Here is a 17,058-nt window from a genome sequence, read left to right as displayed (position 1 = left end):
AGATTGAGTGATGATGAGGTGGGAAGTTAGTTTTGAATCCGTCCTTGTACACTAGCAGCATGAAATTGGGCAAGCCATTTAATCTCTCTCAGCCTCAGTTTCCTGATTTTCAAAATGGAAGTAATAGTAGTACTTACCTCACAAGATTAAGGATCAAGTACTATGTATAAGTATTAGATGTATCTCAGCATCAGGAATTTATACTTTTATTCCATAGGGAATAGGGAGCCACCAAAGGTTTTTGGTTTCTTTGTAGAAAGGGATATGGTGAGGATGATATTTAAGAATTATGTTAGTGAGCATTAAAGGATAGAAAAGTAAGCCAGAAGCCTTGGAGATAAGTAGAAAGATAATTAATTAAAAAGGTCTTTACAGAATCTCATATCTTAGGTTTTAGACTTATCTTGGAAGAAACTTAAGAGGACACAGTACCTGAATAAGAATCTCATATACAAGATAACTCTAAGCTAAACTGATATTCCTGAAGCATAATCTGACCACGTCATCCCTTCCTCCTACCTCCCATTCAGTCAACTCCAATGGCTCCTCAAAAATAAACTCTTCCCTTTGACTTTTGAAGTCCTTCATTACCTGGCTTATTTTTTTCTTTCCAGTCTTCTTATACTGTATTCCCCTCCATGTGCTCTCTGGTATAGTGACACTGGCCTGCTTGTTATTCCTCACACAAGAAGTTCCTCGATCTGTGTATTTTCACTGGCTTTCCCCACCTTTCTTTCCCCCTTCCTCTTTTATGCCTGGAATCTCCCTCTTAATCTCTCCTTCCTGTCTTCTTTTTAGTTTCAGCTAAAGCTCACCTTGAAGGTTTCCCCCACCTCTTCATTCTTTCTAAATGGTAGTGCTTTCCCTCTGAAATTACCTCATCATTATATAAATTGAGTATGTTCTATATATAAAATTATATATAAATATATATGATGTTGTATATGTATGTGTGTGTATGTATATATATATATACATATATATACATATATATATACATATATATATATGTATATATATATATATATATATGCGTGGACAGGTAGATAGTTTCATTTGTTTTAGTTGTGTGTGACTTTTCATGACCCCATTTGGGGTTTTCTTGGTAAAGATACTGGATTGGTTTGCCATTTCCTTCCCCAGTTCATTTTACAGATGAAGAAACTGAGGCAAACAGGGTTAAGTGATTTACCCAGGGTTGTACAACTAATAAGTGTCTGAGGCCAGATTTAACTCAGGAAGATGAGTCTACCTACTGTACTACCTAGCCGCCCCCCTCCCCAATACATATTTGTGTGCATGTTGTCTCCCCAATAGATTGTGAGTTCTTTGAGAGCAGGGTTGTCTTTTCCCTTTCTTTGTTTCTCTAGGATACATAGCAGATGCTTAATGAATGATTCAACTTAACTAATGTTTTTCTTGGCTGCCATGTTTCTCTACTTGGCAAGGACATAAAGTCTTTGTAGACTAAGGTGGTATCTGATATGACAACTACTTTAACATTAATTAAACTAATGAAGGAAATTGTGATAATCAAGGTCAATGTCTTTATGTTTTTCAATTTCCTGATTATTGGCATGATAGCTTGTGGGAATAATTCTTAATGAAGTAGTTGGAGTGGTAGTGTTGTCTTATTACCCATTTAAAAAAATTAAATATTGATTATGACTTCTGTTCTGTACAGTCAAATAGTTAATTTGACTGTACCCAGAGATTCTTATAGGATTCAAACATCCACATCACTATTACTTTACTATGTGTTAGGATTTAGATAATTTCTCTTCTAAGAAAGTATTACAAAAAGGTGGGAAATTTCTGAGTAGTCTTGAAATCTTTGGCCTTTTAAAATTCTCAAGCTGAATGATAATTTTTCTACATAATTTTTGTCTTCTCTTCTATGTCCATTTTTATTGAAATCTCTGCATATCAAGATATGTTAACTTGGAAGCAGAGAGGATCCTGCAAAATTGTTAACAACAATTATTGGCCCATAAGCTGAAGCTAATACCCTCCCCCCATGTTCATTATGAACACTGCAAGAGGAGCTGACCCAAATATCTCATGAAATGTTTTAGTTGTGATGAAACCAATTAACTTTGAACACTTTTGATAGCCTCTCCAAGGACTTGTGAGCCATTTTTTCATTAAGCTACAGTTTTCTTTTTTTCTTTTTGATTTTGTTTATAATGAAACCTGCCATATTGCTGTGACTTAATTACTTTAATAGAATTTCTATTTTTGGGTTTTGGACAATGATCCTACCTTTACAGAAACAACCGTTGTTAGTTTTTATAAACATTATATCATTCTTGGCACACTCTGACTCTTTTCTACCACTTTATCACTGTCACTTTGAAAGCAAAAGAGGGCTGCATAGGACTGATAGCCTTTTTGTTTTGTTTTGTTTCATCGGCTGTCTTGGCCAAAAAATTCATCAGGTAATAGACAACTTACTGGTGATAAACCATTTTAGGTATAGTGCTTGAATAGCTTGATCAACTCTGCCTACTGCTTTTAGTACTAAATTAGTATTAATTGCCTCTCAGAACTCTAGGTCACCCCAATGACTTAATGATGTATTTGTGGAGGTTGAAATTAATTTTACTCATAGTAAGTATTTTAAGGCAATGTCACCTAAGCACTCTTGGTCATTTAGTGATCTTATTTGGCACTTACTAGATTTTGTAAATCTCTCCATTTTAAAAATTTATATTTGTTTTTCTGATTACTCCTTAGTTCATGCTGGTTATATTTCCTTGTGTCTTTTGAAATCTATATGTTTCACTTGATAGAATTCCTGATTCTTTTATGAAAATTTGATTGCTCTGTAGGATATCTTTTGCTATTATAATACCATTGTACCTCTTTTTCTGTCTTTAAATAATTCTTTATTGTCTCCTTTTTCTTCTTGGGATTTATTCTTCCCTTTCTTCCCCTCTCCCAATTCAACAGAAGTAGTGCTGCTTTAAACCAAAGGTACTTAATTAGGTTGTAATTGATACTTTGGTTAAGCGTTTACGTTCAGACCACTGTGCTAGTTGTGGGAGGAATCTCATATATACATTATAATATAAAATAATGCAGGAATGTATTAGAAAGGTATGAAGTATCATATGAAGTCGCATCAGGGGACATAGCATTCTTGAATTGGAAGGAGGACAAGGAAAAAAGTTTCTTGAGGGGAAGTGGCCAGCAGCAGCTAGGCTGGTACGTTTTGTAGATAGAAACCTTGCTCAAGGCACAGACCCCCTAATACATAAACTTTACAAAATATTTTCCCCAGAACAACCCTGAAAGGTAGATTGTGCAAATATTATTTCCATTTTACAGAGTAGGGGAACTGAAACTAGGATCATATAGCTAATAAGTATCAGAGCTAAGATTGGAATTTAGGTCCTCTAACTCTAATTTTTTTTTTTTTACCACCTGTCATTGTTGAACTCTAGACCAGTTAGAAAATTTTTTTTTCTCTTCAAGATTGGGAAGACCAGAGTATATTTATGTATAGAGGGAAAAGGGGCCATTGCAAATGGAGATAATGAAGATAATGAAAGATGGAGGTGATGATTGTTTACACAATATGATATTTACTGGGAAGATGTCCTCCCACCTTTCTATCCTTTTACTGACCTTGAAAAGTCTTAGATAAAGGCAGATATAGCTCTAGGGACCATAAAACTACTTTGGGAACAAGAGTTTTTGAAAAGTTTTGTATTTAAGTTTTTCTCCATACTGTTATATATAGTGAATATATATATTCATAGTGAACTATCATAATCTATTTACTCAGATAATCTACATTTATATTTTATGATTATAATTTTCCTTATCCATGGAGCAATTATTTTTGTTAGGTGGGCCAAGTCCAAATTTTTATTATTTTAAAATTGAATTCATTAACTGAATGAAATGTAATGTCTGGATGTTACTAATACAGTGTTGGTTTGCATGTTGTCAAACCTAACTGATATTTTTTTTTTGGGAACATGTATAGATTTAAAATAGGCATTTGGCATTTTATGTTTTGGGAAGTAGAACAGATCTACATAAACTTCTCTGCCTTTTGCCTCTGCTATGTTCGTAGATTCCAGAAGGGCTTCCTGTATGGACCTCAAGCCTTGGAGGTAGCAGAATATTCAGCAGAAGGTAAAGAGGAGTGCTGCCTTCTGGTGTCATTGTGTGTGTGTGCTGGGTTGGGTGCCATGACATAATGCTGCTTTTCAGGAAGGATAACAAAAATATTAACAATTTAAATAGTGTCCTTACATATGATACCCAAATAAGATGAAATTATCTAAGTCTCTGGACTTCTTGAATATCTTGACTTTTGCCCTTAACTAATAGCATCTCTTTATTTTGCTTGATTATAGATAATTAGGAAAAAAGAGAGTGTTTACCATATATTTTCTTGCACTATCTTTACTAGAATGGTTCTTCATCTTTAATTGGGAGGTAGTCTATTGGGGTGGGGAACCTGGGGCCTTGAGGCCACATGTGGCCCTCTAGGTCCTCTAGTGCAGCCCTTTGACTGAATCCAGACTTTGCAAGTGTGACCCTTTTGTTCTGTGAAGTTTGGATTCAGTCCGAATGTTCACCATTCTTGGCTGGATCCTAACTAGCCTAAGGGTAAATATTTTTACTACAAGAAGATCGCCCTTGAAATTTTATTATGTGAAAAATGTGCCAGAAAGTTTGGTTTTTATAGTAAATATGATAATTGCATGCCCTTTGGGAATTCAGTACTCTTAAGTTCCTTTTTTTTCCTGTGGGGGGACAAGACCTTATAAAAATCTTTTTTATATAGATCTTAATTACTTTTTTTACAAGTTAATAAATATGACTAATATATTTTGAAATCTATATTCTGGTTAACACCTTTTACATTTTAGAGAGTTAAACTTTTAAATGCCAGATGGAGATGTTAATTCCTGTGAATCCTTGAAACTGGTTATAAAACTTCTTTGGAAAATTCATGGACAGCACACTTTTAAGAAAGATATTTCAACCTCCATAAACTATTCCTGGATAGGTTAAATATTTTTTGGTACAAGTCTGCTTGGAGATATGAAATGATCTGCTTATAGTTCTTTAATCAACTGTTCAGATATGGTAGTCTTATTTACCTTTATCTCACTTTGTTGATAGCCAGTGATAAAAATTATTAGAGTATTTTCTATTGTTTCTCTACTTAATTTTCAAAAATTAAAAATATATAATTTAGGCTTTCCTAATGGGAAATATTAAACATTCAATAAAAATGAAATGTCATTAAAAAGCTATAAGACAATTGCTGCACTAGGTGTTGGTGATACAAGTATGAAGGATAACAATACCAACATGTGAGGAACTTGTATTCTAATGGAGTAGACAAGTGTGTACACGATAAATAAAAAATAGCAAAAACAGCCATAAAAAACAGCAAAAAAAAAAAAAGTGAATACTTGGTAGTTTGGGAGGAAATCAAGAAAAGTGTCCTTTAGAAGATACTGTTTGAGCTGCAATTTAAAGGAAAGGAGGGAACTTTGAGTGCATTCCAGGTATATGGGACAGCCAATGCAAAAGTATAGTGTCATTATGGGAGGAACAGAGAATGGGTCATTTTAGCTATATCTTAAAGTGTTGGCAGGGCACTTAATGTGTCAAGTGAGGCTGGAAAAGATAGGTTAGAGGTTCTGAAGGGCTTTAAAAGCTTAACAGAGGAGTTTGTGTTTGATCCTAAAGGCAATAGAAGTAAGAAAAATTATTTTAGCAGGTATATAGGGTAGGCTGGAATGGTAAGAGATTTGAGATAGGGAGACCAATTAGGAGATTCTTGCATTAATGGAAGTGAGAGGTAAGGAGAGTTTGGTCTCTCTGGTATTAGGTGTGTTAGGGAAAAGGTGTTGGATTCAAGATGCTGTACTGGTAGAAGTGATTAAGATTTAGCTGTTGTGATGTGTATTGTGAGGAGGGAAAATGAGAAGTTTAGGATGGATTGTGTGAGGTTGTGAACCTGGGAGACTGAAAGGATGGTAGTGCCTTGGGCATACAGCAAAGTTTGAAAGGGGAGCTTTTGGGAGAAAGATGAGCTTAGTTTTGCACATGTTAAGATGTCTACTGGATATCCAGTTTGAGATGGCTAAAAGGAAGCTGGAGGTATGCTACTAGAAGTCAGAGGAACAGTATTTGCATATAGATAATGGTTGTATCCATGAAAGTTGACAGATAAGAACACCAGGTGAAATAAAAGGGAGGGAGAAGTGAAGCAGGTAAGACAGAACCATGAGAGATACCTACAGTTGGTTGACCTAACCTGGCTGAAGATCTAGCAAAGGAGACTGAGAAGGAGTGGTCAGGCAAGTAGGAGGAGAATAAGGAGAGATTAATGTCATGTAAATGTAGAGAGATAAAAGCATCTAGAAGAAGAGACTGGTGCACAGAATAAAAGCTGCAGAGAGGTTAAGAACCATGAAGATTGAGAAGGATCCATTAGAAAGACCCAGATGGCAATTAAGAGATCATTAGTAACTTTGGAGAGAACAATTTCAGTTCAATGATGAGGTTAGAAGCCAAATTGCAGAGAATTAAGAATAGAGTGAGAGCAGAGGATGTGGTGCCAGCTGTTGTACAGCTTTTTCAAGGAGTTTAGCCATAAGAGGAAAGACAGATATGGAACAATAGATAGTAGGGATGGACAAATCAAGTAAGGATTTTTTTCAGTTTGGTGAAGATATCTTCTGTCATTTGAAACCTTTCATAATCTATCTCTTCCACACTTCTCTTTCTCCAAAGGATGGAAAACTTGAGAGCCATGGAAGGTTTGAGGAGGGATGAAAAATGTTAGAAAAGATGCTATGCTGAGCAGATGTAAGGAGGTGTAAAAGGATTGCCTTGCTGCAGTGAGGGCCCAATTGAGATTGTATAACATAAATTTGAGGGGCACTGGTCAGTACTGGTCCCTGATTTTCTTCATGAGCAGTATATAAATAAGAGTGGAAGTAATATAATAATAAGCAGATAGTGGAATTAATCCAAGACTGAGACTTAACAGTGTTAAGATCTTTGACAGGATAAAGGAGCAAGAGACTTGAGAGAAGAGGACAGTGTAGAGTTAAGCTGATTCAGTGTGGAAGAGTAAGGATCTGGGAAAGAACTGAGGAGTGGAGGGGTAAGAGATCGTGGTGAGGACAATGAACAGATTGGAGGGGATTGCATGGCAGAGGAAGAAGTGGAATGACAACAGGTTGTGGTCAGATAAAAGAATTTCAAAGTTCAGAACATGAAAGTGTTTCATTTGTGGGTGAGGGCGAGATGAAGCATATGACCTTTGTGTAACTGGTGGAGTGGAAGTAGTAAGTCATAGAAAATGAGCAAGTTGAGTTACTGGGAGGTTAAGGGTGTTTACGGGAGTATCTTGTTGTTGTGTTCGTCCTTCATTGCTGAAGAAGACCATGCCATCAGAATGATGACGTGACTTGCACTTGACTTTGTTTTGAGTGAGGGAGGGCTGTGCAATTTATCAGCCTCACTTCTCCACAGCCATCTGGATCCAGTGACCAGATATTCTCAGGATGACTGGAGATGACCCATAATGCAATGGGATACCTTGGCCCCTTTAGGCCAGGATCTATTCAGGTACTCACTTAGGGTGAAGTAATGCTCATTCAGTTAATAGGTCCATTTAAGAAGTAGTGAGGGGATGACCCCTTTAATGAGGCAAAGAAAAATAACTACATTAGGCTGGCAGGGAAACAGCAACAGTTACTATTGATAATCACTGAAGTAAAATAAAGAGAAAGTGGAGGAAGAGGTAAAGGAAAGAGAAGAGGAGGGGAGGTAGAAGGAGAGGAGAGCAGGAAGGAGAGGAGAGAAGAGGGCAGGAGAGAAAAGGAGTGAAAAAGGGAGTATCTATATGTATGTTGAAGTCCCCTGGCATGAGGACAGGAGTTGGAGAAGAGAGGGACTGTGAATTAGAAGCTGAATTCATTGTGGAAGGAAGGAGAATGTCATAGAAATGAATAGGCAACAGCTATCAGAACCTTGATTGAGTGATGAATATAAATTGAATGAATCTCAAAGGAGGAGAGGTGGTGATAGAGGAAGAGTCTGCAAATGGCTATACTGACAAAGGAGTATTTAAATTCTTCCATCACAGTCAGTGATTGGGGGAGGGGGAAGGTTATGTAAGAATGAAAGTGCAACCAGTGCCAGAAGGGGTAGACCCGGAACCTATGTCATCAGGAGGAAGCCATATCTCAGTAAATGAAAAAAGATGGGAGCAGCTGGGAAAGATCTAGGATGAAAGCTGGCTTGTTTCCTATGGAACAGGGATTCCAGAGAGCACAGTGAAAGGTTTAGGTAGTTTTTGAATGGGATGTTGGTGTGGTTTGTTTGGGGGGATAGGAATAAGGGAATGGTCAGTTGGGGATGTAGATGTTTGAATAATGGCAACCCAATGACAGCCAGAGTTCAGAATGCCTTGGATATGGATGGGAAGGAAATGACAGACGGGATTATATTAATTGAGGAATGAGTTAGGCTGGTTATTCTCCATAGGTTCAGTCTGGGGTAGACTTGTCCCACCCAGGGCATCAGGAAACATTGAGTACTTTGAAAGAGAATGGGGCAGCAGTATGTAGTTGGAAAGAGGGTGAGGGATTTGTGTGCAGGAAAATGACTGTGGAGTAGTAGACAGTCAGTTGTTTGGAGTGCGCTTAAGTGAATGCTCTTGGAGGCTAGGAAGCCCTCCTGGGCAGACTCAGGCACTAGGACTTTGATTTTAGGTGACTGTAGAGAGTGCCTGGATCCAGAGCTAATGGCTGCTCTGGGATATTCCCTTTTTCTCATCTGATCTCATCCAGCTTTACTGGATCTGCTGGAGGTGGAGTGAGAGGTGGAGGGCTGCACAGAAGCTAAGGTTCAGTGGGACCTCAGCAGAATTTTAGGGAGGAACTGCCTTGGGGTTAGGTGCAGCTAAGTCCACATATGGTGATCTGATAGTGGCTGGCCCAGAGAAGAAGAATACTTGAGTTAGGCTAGGAGGTACAATGTCCTCTGGGAGCCTCTCCTACCTGGGGCACTTACTGAGGGAATCCCCAGGCTAACCCTTCAACTTTACTTGGGGGCTGATTTTTATTTTCAAAATGATTGCTGCTTGAATCTTTTCTGTTTATATGATGGACCATGGAATTAGGATTTTAAAATCCTGGATCTAGTAATTGAGGTGAAGGCCTGTTCTCTCTCCTCATCCTTTCATACCATGTCCCTAGGTAAGGCCTTTTGTTGTGTACTGGTCTTGAATTGGCCAAATGTAGGGGTTCTCCATGGACCATAATTCTCCCTGTGGCTTTTTTTTTTTGGCTTCAGATGCAGAAGTAGATGGGGCATTCACACTGACCTTTCCATTTCACAGAAATGTCATGGGGACAGGGCCTCTTTTTCCTTTATAGGTGGTTTTAGGGGTTTCTTTACTCAGTCATGCTGGCAAGTACCTTAATCTGCCCTCTCTAGGTTTGTGAATAAGGCTGTCACTATTTTCTGAACCACCCTAGGGCTCATTGTGAGTAGAGCTAAATAGGGGCTCCATATAGCCAGAGCTCCTGTTAGGGTGTCCTGGATCATTTCTTCTTTGCCAGAAAGGTGATCAGGTTTTTAGTAGTATGATTTACTTCTTAATATTTTTGTAGATCTAGCCCAGAAATACCATTCCTGCATGAACTTAGTCCCCATTTGGGGGTCAGCCCATTGATCTACAGCTCCCATTATTTTGGCTACTGCATTTGTTTTGACTCCTCTATCCATTGGAATAGAGTTGGATCACCCTGTTGGGGTTCTGTTAATACCATTTGATGTTTCTGAGAGCATAGTAGCTTGTGGATGATCAATTGTTAGTATGCTTAGGAACTTTGAAATTTTACTTTGAATAATTTAATAATAAAATAGCTGAAGCAGCCAGTCAGTGGAGGGAATCTTTTATTGTTACACAGTCTCTAACAACTGGATTGATACTTGGCCTTCATCTCCTTTCTTACCTTTCCCCTTATGCCATGCATGCTCAGCAGATTAATTTGGTGTTAATAGATTAGGCAGGAGTCATGTTATCAGGCAACCCATCAACTTGCTGACCCTTTGTCAGCTCCTTACCTAGTGGGTGGTGGAAAGTAGGTCTTATGGACTGTTAACAAATCAGTGCTAGTTCCTCTCATCATCTCTACATGTCACCTTCTAGAGTTTGTCAGTTTCCTGAATTTGTTTTTAAACTTTGATGAGTAGCCAGGGGATTATATTCCTTGTAATGCCTTGTTCATCCTTATTTTTAGGCTTCCTGATATCTTTGATTGGATTTACCTCTCAGGGGACATAATAATTGAGTGATGGGATACCTGGCTCAGGTACCCATGTGGGAATATTTTGGCATTTGAGTGTTTTTCTTTTTCTTCATGAGTACTTTCTCTAAAGAATTATGAGATCGTTGTGCCAAGGCCTGTGCTCCTAATCATCCACTAGAGGTAGTTCCTCACTGGTTTAGGCCAGTTCCTGCTGCACAAGTGACCTAATTTTAGAGGCTTATTATGAGTACTAAAAATAGATAAATAGTTCACTCTATTAGTGAAAGGGGAAGAAAGGGCTTAGCAAAAAAATGAGAGGTTTATTATTTGAATGTTTCCCTAGTAATCAGGAAAAATATACCTTGATTCACTCACTGTCTTTGGTTTTTCCTTTTACTCCTGTCTAAGCGTTTCATCTCTCTTCCGTTTTTACTGAAAGAAAGTAGATTTAAGTAAAAATTTTGTGAGTTGGACTTAATCTGTGGCTAGGGTACACTTACCTGAATTTTTATGCAATCTATATTGTAGTTGAATTTTTCCCTTGTGATATTTGGTATTGATGTAAATTAAAAGGCATAAGCATCAGTCTTTTTGCTTTCACATGTCATTGAAAGATTATTATAGTTTTGTTAATTTCCAAATAGTTTGTTCTTACAGTGGTTAACATTAGCTCTTGGGCATCTACTAACAATTCCAGATTTCATTGAGGGAATTTGCCATAGCAGGATCTTTATTTGTTGTGTTTTGGTAGAGTGATAGTTTGCTATTCTTTAGGACATAATATCTTTAAATATTTTATATTGATTTTGAAATGTGATGATTTCTACTTTCCTTTTTTGATTAAAAACAAACTTAAGTCTTGAAATAATTGTATATTGAAGGGAGATATTTGAAAAATATTATTGAGGGATCGGCATCAGTGGTCCTCTTGAACATAGCAAGTATGTATTTGGAGGTAATGCCACGCTCTTCCCTGCCCCCCCCACCCCCCAAGGTATAATAGTTGACTGACTTTTTTTTTTTTTTTTGTATGGGCACTGCTTGTCCAAGGCAGATTTTGATGTCTAGTTGTTATTGTTCTTAACTGTATTTAGCTGTTGTTCTTTAGCTGTAGAAGATGGTTTTACCTTGAAAATGCCTTGATTGTTTTTGGAAAATAATTAAAGGACAGAAATATTTTGAAAGGTAGAAAGTATGTTTTTGCTAGGAGAATTTTCATTGTGTGCATTCACTTTTGCTATTGCAGTAATATTGGACAAGAATACTGGGGTAGGAGCATCTGCCAGAGTCCCCTGCCATGTAGGGTAGCCTATTTCTTTTCTTGAGAAGATATTGAAGCAGTTTTTGAGACTTAATTGACTCAGGGAACTAAAGGTTTGGATTATTGATGTAGATTCTGGTAGCCTGAGTATAAAAAACCACAAGGAGCCTCAAACTTCTTTTTAACGCTTGTCTCTCTGACCACTATGTGGACATCTCAGAGGCAAGAGAGAACTTGGTGTTCTCTCAATACAGTCTTGTTAGAATATCCTTTCTCAGTTATGGCTAAGTAAATTTCTTTTGCTAAATATTAGATGAAGTATGAATAACTGATTTCTTTTCAGTCTTGATTCCAAACTATCAGGGAACCAACTTGGTTAGTCCTAGATTTACATAACAAATATCAAATAAATTTTTTTTTTTTTACTATAATCTGTATAGGGAGGATTTTGGGGATTCATATCCCAACTCCCATTCTCATAGATGAATCTTGGCTCAAGTTTTAGGGGTAATACTGAGGGATCTTTCTCTACTACCATCTGCTTAATCCTCCACTGTTATTTCTTCCTCATCCCTTCCTCCTCCATTCTCAGTATGGTATAGTCTCCTCCCCTCCCCTTCACCTCTGACACATTTTATTTTTACAAGTTTATAAAAATTCTAGGGGAAAATGGGCTTCAGCTTAAATAGCCTCAGTCTTTCTGAATCTTTATATACCTACGCGATGTCATTCTAATTCCTCAAAGCACTTTTGACATTTAGTCCAAAGCCTGTGATTGAGGTTGATTGGTTCAGCATCTTGACACTTGCAGACGTATCTTAACATTGGTATCTTTTTTTTACATCAATTAAATTTCCCACTGCATCCTTTCCTTTATCCTCTTGTGAAGAGCCATTCCTTGTAACAAAGAATAAAAAGAAGTTCATCAAATGAACCATCATATTGAATAAGTATTATTACATGTAGTGTACATGTATCCTATACACACCTTTATAGAAGCTGGGGAGGCACCTTCTAATCTATCTTTTTTGAGGACAAGCTTAATTATTATGCTTTTGCTGCATTTTGTTTAATTGTTTTTTCATTATTTCCATATGCATATCTATATCTGTATATCTTTATATTGATAGTTACAGATAGCTAAATAGATAGCTATAGATAGATAAATGTATGTAGATGTAGATATAGCTATCTATATCTAAGTATCTATCTGTATATAATTGTGGTCATTCTGTATATTTTTTCCCTGGTTCTACTTCCCTTCCCTTTATATCAGTTTGTATTTCTTCTCATGCTCCTCTGAATTTCTCATTTATAGTTTCTTACAGAACACCAATTTTCCCTAGACAGCAGTTTATTTAGCCATTTCCTAATTGATGAACATCTATTTCCTTTCCAGATTTTTTGTTACTTAAAACAAATGCTGCTAGTAATAGTTTGGTGTATAGGAGACCTTTCTTTTTGTTATTAATCTCTTGGGGGTATTTACGTAGCTTAGGACCTTCTGGGGAGGCTAGACATGACTTTTCATAATGGTTTGACAAGTTCATAACTCCAGTAGTGCATTAGGTCAGTCATCACACTGATGGTAAATTCTTTAACTTGAAAGACTACAAGTAAAGACTAAAGTGGAGGGAGAGTTGATGCCTCTGAGGCTGAGGTGCAACCCAGTATGGATCAGTTCTCTGTTCTTGGTCTAATTTTGGCTTGACAGTCAACACCAAGAAAATAGAAGTTCTCCACCAATACCGCACCATCCATACATGGAACCATAGGTTATAGCAACTGAGGAAATTTTGAGTGCTGTGGATCAGTTCAATTATCTTGGCAATTTATGTTCCAGGGATGTCCACATAGAAGATGAAGTTAATGCACACATTGCCAGAGCTAACTCAGCATTTGGGAAACTCCAAAAGAAAGTGTGGGAAATATTAGTCTGCCTAACTGAAGATCTGCAAAGTCGTTCTGCTGACTTCATTATTGTATGCCTGTCAGATCTGGACCATATACTGGTGCCATACTAGAAAATTGAACTGCTTCTGTTTGGATTGTTTTAGGAAGATTTTGAAGATTATGTGGTGAGATAAGGTAACTGCCAAGCATTCAACCTGTACAGCACAGTGCAGCTCCAATGGGCTGGCCATATAGTCTGAATGCCAAACATACATTTACCTAAAAGACTATTTTATAGAGAACTTGAACAAAGCAAGCACTTACACAGAAGTCAGAAGAAGTGGTACAAGGACACTATCATAGTTTCTCTGAAGAACTTTAGTATTGGTTGTGAGACATGGGAGATACTGGCATAGGACTGCCCAGTATGGCGTGCCCACATCAAAGAAGGCTCTGTGCTCTATGAACAAAGCAGAATTGCAGTTGCACAAAGGAAATGAGAGATGTGTATTAGTTAGAATCCCTTTATACAACAAGCTTTTAGGGATTACCATATTCAAGGAGGTAACAATGGGGCTAATTTGTTAGCTTTAGCTGCTGAGAGATACAACATTGACCCTTACATGGCCTGGTGAAGGTAGTCCTGGGATTTGCTTAGAGACTGTATGAGAAAGTTAAAGGAAGAGGTAATGAAAACTGCAGTTATGGTTGGAGAGCCTGATGCTTATCATAGTTCCTCAGTGGTTCCTCACAGAAACATAATAGTGAATGAAGACTGTTCCTCCTGCTTATAAACACATAATTCTGACTGTACTAATTGGGGAAACAGGGCAATCTCTTTCGGAGGTGCTGGATAAGGGAATGGGGAAAAGATAAATTTCCTCAAGAGAGAAGAGCAGATAGCCAGTGGATTCCAAGTCAGAATAGATTTACAAGGAAAGAATTATTTACTGCTTTATTAAGAGCAGGGGTAGATTTTGGAAGAATAGATGGTATTCCGACTAACAATGTACCAAGAAAAGGGACTTAACATGAGATAGAATAGGAAGTAAGAACTGCCCCTATAGATCCTCCTGAAGCTTTGTAAGTTTGTCATACCTTCAGGGAGAATAGGAAGTTGGCCAAGTCTCAGCTCAGATTAAAGAAATACATAGATGGTATTACACACCCCACATCAGTTTAACCATATACTGGAAAAATGAATCAAGTACTGTAACTATTGTTTATTCAGGAGAAGATGATTATCAAATTGTGCCCTTAACTCATTTATTTTACTGTGAACAGAGCTATGATAGTGGGTTCATGGACTCCAGAAGTACTACTGACAAGATATCTATCCTGTTTCTGGTTATTGTCTCCTTATTCTTTTTGGCTTTTGTCTGTTCAACTTGTTTGCTAGATTTGTCTCCTGCAGGCTTAGTGCCCTTTATTTGTAATGACTTGATTGCTTAAGCTGGATGTTACCCTTGGTTCAAGACTATGATGTGTCACCCATGGACCTGGCATCGGCCAAGTTCTGGATACCAGCTAAAGAATTGACCCCTCAAATGGGACCTCTCAGGGCAGGGACAGCTCTGTGTCCAATCTCAGCTGGAAGTAGTTATAGAAGAAGAGACCTTCACCGCTTACCCCAAGAGATTTGGGGTCCCATTTGTTTGAAGGGGGAATGATGGGCTGCTTGTGCTCAAGGCCCCACCCTAAGATATTGTTTTATGTGTTTATTTTGTGTTATCCCTGTTATATTGTTGTGAAGTTATGTTGATACCAGTTACCCCCAAACTCCCATTGACGTGTATAATGGGCATGAAAGATCTTGGGGCTGAATGTAATGTTAATGGAATGGGAAGATCTTTCCCGTCCATTAATAGGCCCATGTGGACCTGCTTTGAGCTCAAGCCCAGCTGACTGCTGTGATGGAGCCTGAGTCATATGGAGCCCATGTTGGGAGGAGCTTGCTGAATGGATGGAGCAGGAAGGGTGGATCAGGAAGTGAGAGGGAGGCAGAGTTGAGGCAGATCAGCTGGTGTGAGTGAGAAAGGAAATTTTGCCTAGGGAAACTTGTTTGTGGGGAGGCCTAACGGAGGGAAGGCTTGGGGATATCAGTGCCCCTTGGATTGGTGTTGTGTATAAAGTTATTTGTTACCATGGTGGAATTGGCTTTCTGGTATCTGAATAAATATCTTGGTTTTGTCTTTGAGGAAGACTGTTATATTTTGCCATTCAGCTCTGGAAATACATCTGCATATTCATAGCAGCTGCTGTGGGTATCACCTTGGTGATATATTTGGTGATGAGGATGGGATAGCAAAATATAAAACCTCTACTTGGAAGCAGGAAGGCTCTAGGGAAGGAAATGAGTATCCCAGGATGGGAGGATATACCTTATTCCTCCCTGGTGAGAGAATGAGCTAAAATGACTTTGTGAAAACTGGGAACCGAAGATGCATTAGAATTCTCTGTAGTTCTGACCAGTAAAATGATTCCTTGTTCTTCTAATTTGGTTATAGTATCAGGCTTATCCAACTTTTACTTGAATATAATTAGTGATAGGAACTTCTTGGGGAATCCTCTTTCATAGTTGGAGAGTTTTAATTGTTAGAAAATGCTTCCATATGCTGATTTGGTCTTCCTCTTTATTCTTTCTCCTCTTTGGTTGTAGCATAACAATCTGCATCTGCTCCATTCTCCCAAATAGGAACTTTGTTCTTAGATGAGAGTCTTTGACAGGCTAGACCCAGTCCCTGGCTTTATATCATCATTCTCTGACCTGATTTCTAGAATTAATTATGTGGAACTCTTGCTCTTGACAAGTCATTTTTGGTTTATCTGCAGTAGATTTGATTGCTTTGTACCCCTTCAAGATAGATGATTTGTTTATTATCTTTGCCAGTTTTCTGAGTGAAACCTTAGAGTTATTTTGATTTATATTTCTCTATAGAAATAGAAAGTGGAGCATTTGTAGGAGTCAGAAGAATTGGAGGATCCTACCCGGGCCCTGCTGCTTGATAGCCATATATCTTTGAAGAAATAATTTCCCCTTCTGGGGTTTAGTTTCTGTATCTATAAAAAGAGAGGGTAGTAGTAGATAACTTTATAAGTTCATCTCACTCTGTAACTCTGTAAAGAAGTTCTAATTCTAAGTCCTATGATTCACTTCAGGGTTATATTCAGAGAGGACTTTGAGAGCCTAATAATAATCTCTGGGTCAAAGGCTATGCACATTTTAGTGACTTACATATGAGTATAGTTTTAAATTTCTTTCCAGCATGACTGGACCAGTTTCCAACCCTACTAGCATAGGCTCATAGATTTAGAGCTGAAGGAGACCATCTAGCATATCCTTATAAGTTGAGGAAACTTAGGCATGGAAATTAGAAGATATTCTTAGAGTCACAGAGCTATTAAGTATGAGAGATGAGATTTGAACTCAGATCTTTTTTAATTAAATTATTTTATTTGTTTTCAGTGTTCTACAATCACTTGCATATATCTTAGATTTGTTTTCCCTCCCTTTTCTTCCCCTCTCCCTCCACGCTCCCTCCCTGAGATGGTGTACAATCTTATGTGGGTTCTACATATACATTCCTATTAAATACA

The 17,058-nt window shown here is 37.8% G+C and overlaps 1 protein-coding gene across 3 annotated transcripts in view; it reads left to right on the top strand.

Annotated features, from left to right (window-relative positions):
- Positions 1–17,058, top strand: part of CDK19 (cyclin dependent kinase 19) — a 214,425-nt gene that overhangs the window by 33,438 nt on the left and 163,929 nt on the right. The window contains exon 2 of one of the 3 annotated variants that reach the window (XM_072643049.1): positions 4,085–4,146. The exons of the other annotated variants lie outside the window; for them this stretch is intronic. The gene's annotated coding sequence lies outside the window, so the exon portion shown is untranslated. The remainder of the gene's footprint in view (positions 1–4,084; positions 4,147–17,058) is intronic. 3 annotated transcript variants of the gene reach the window in all.

Source organism: Notamacropus eugenii, chromosome 2, assembly GCF_028372415.1.
Source record: "Notamacropus eugenii isolate mMacEug1 chromosome 2, mMacEug1.pri_v2, whole genome shotgun sequence".
Classification (NCBI taxonomy): Eukaryota; Metazoa; Chordata; class Mammalia; order Diprotodontia; family Macropodidae; genus Notamacropus; species Notamacropus eugenii.
This window is presented reverse-complemented; position numbering and strand designations above follow the sequence as displayed.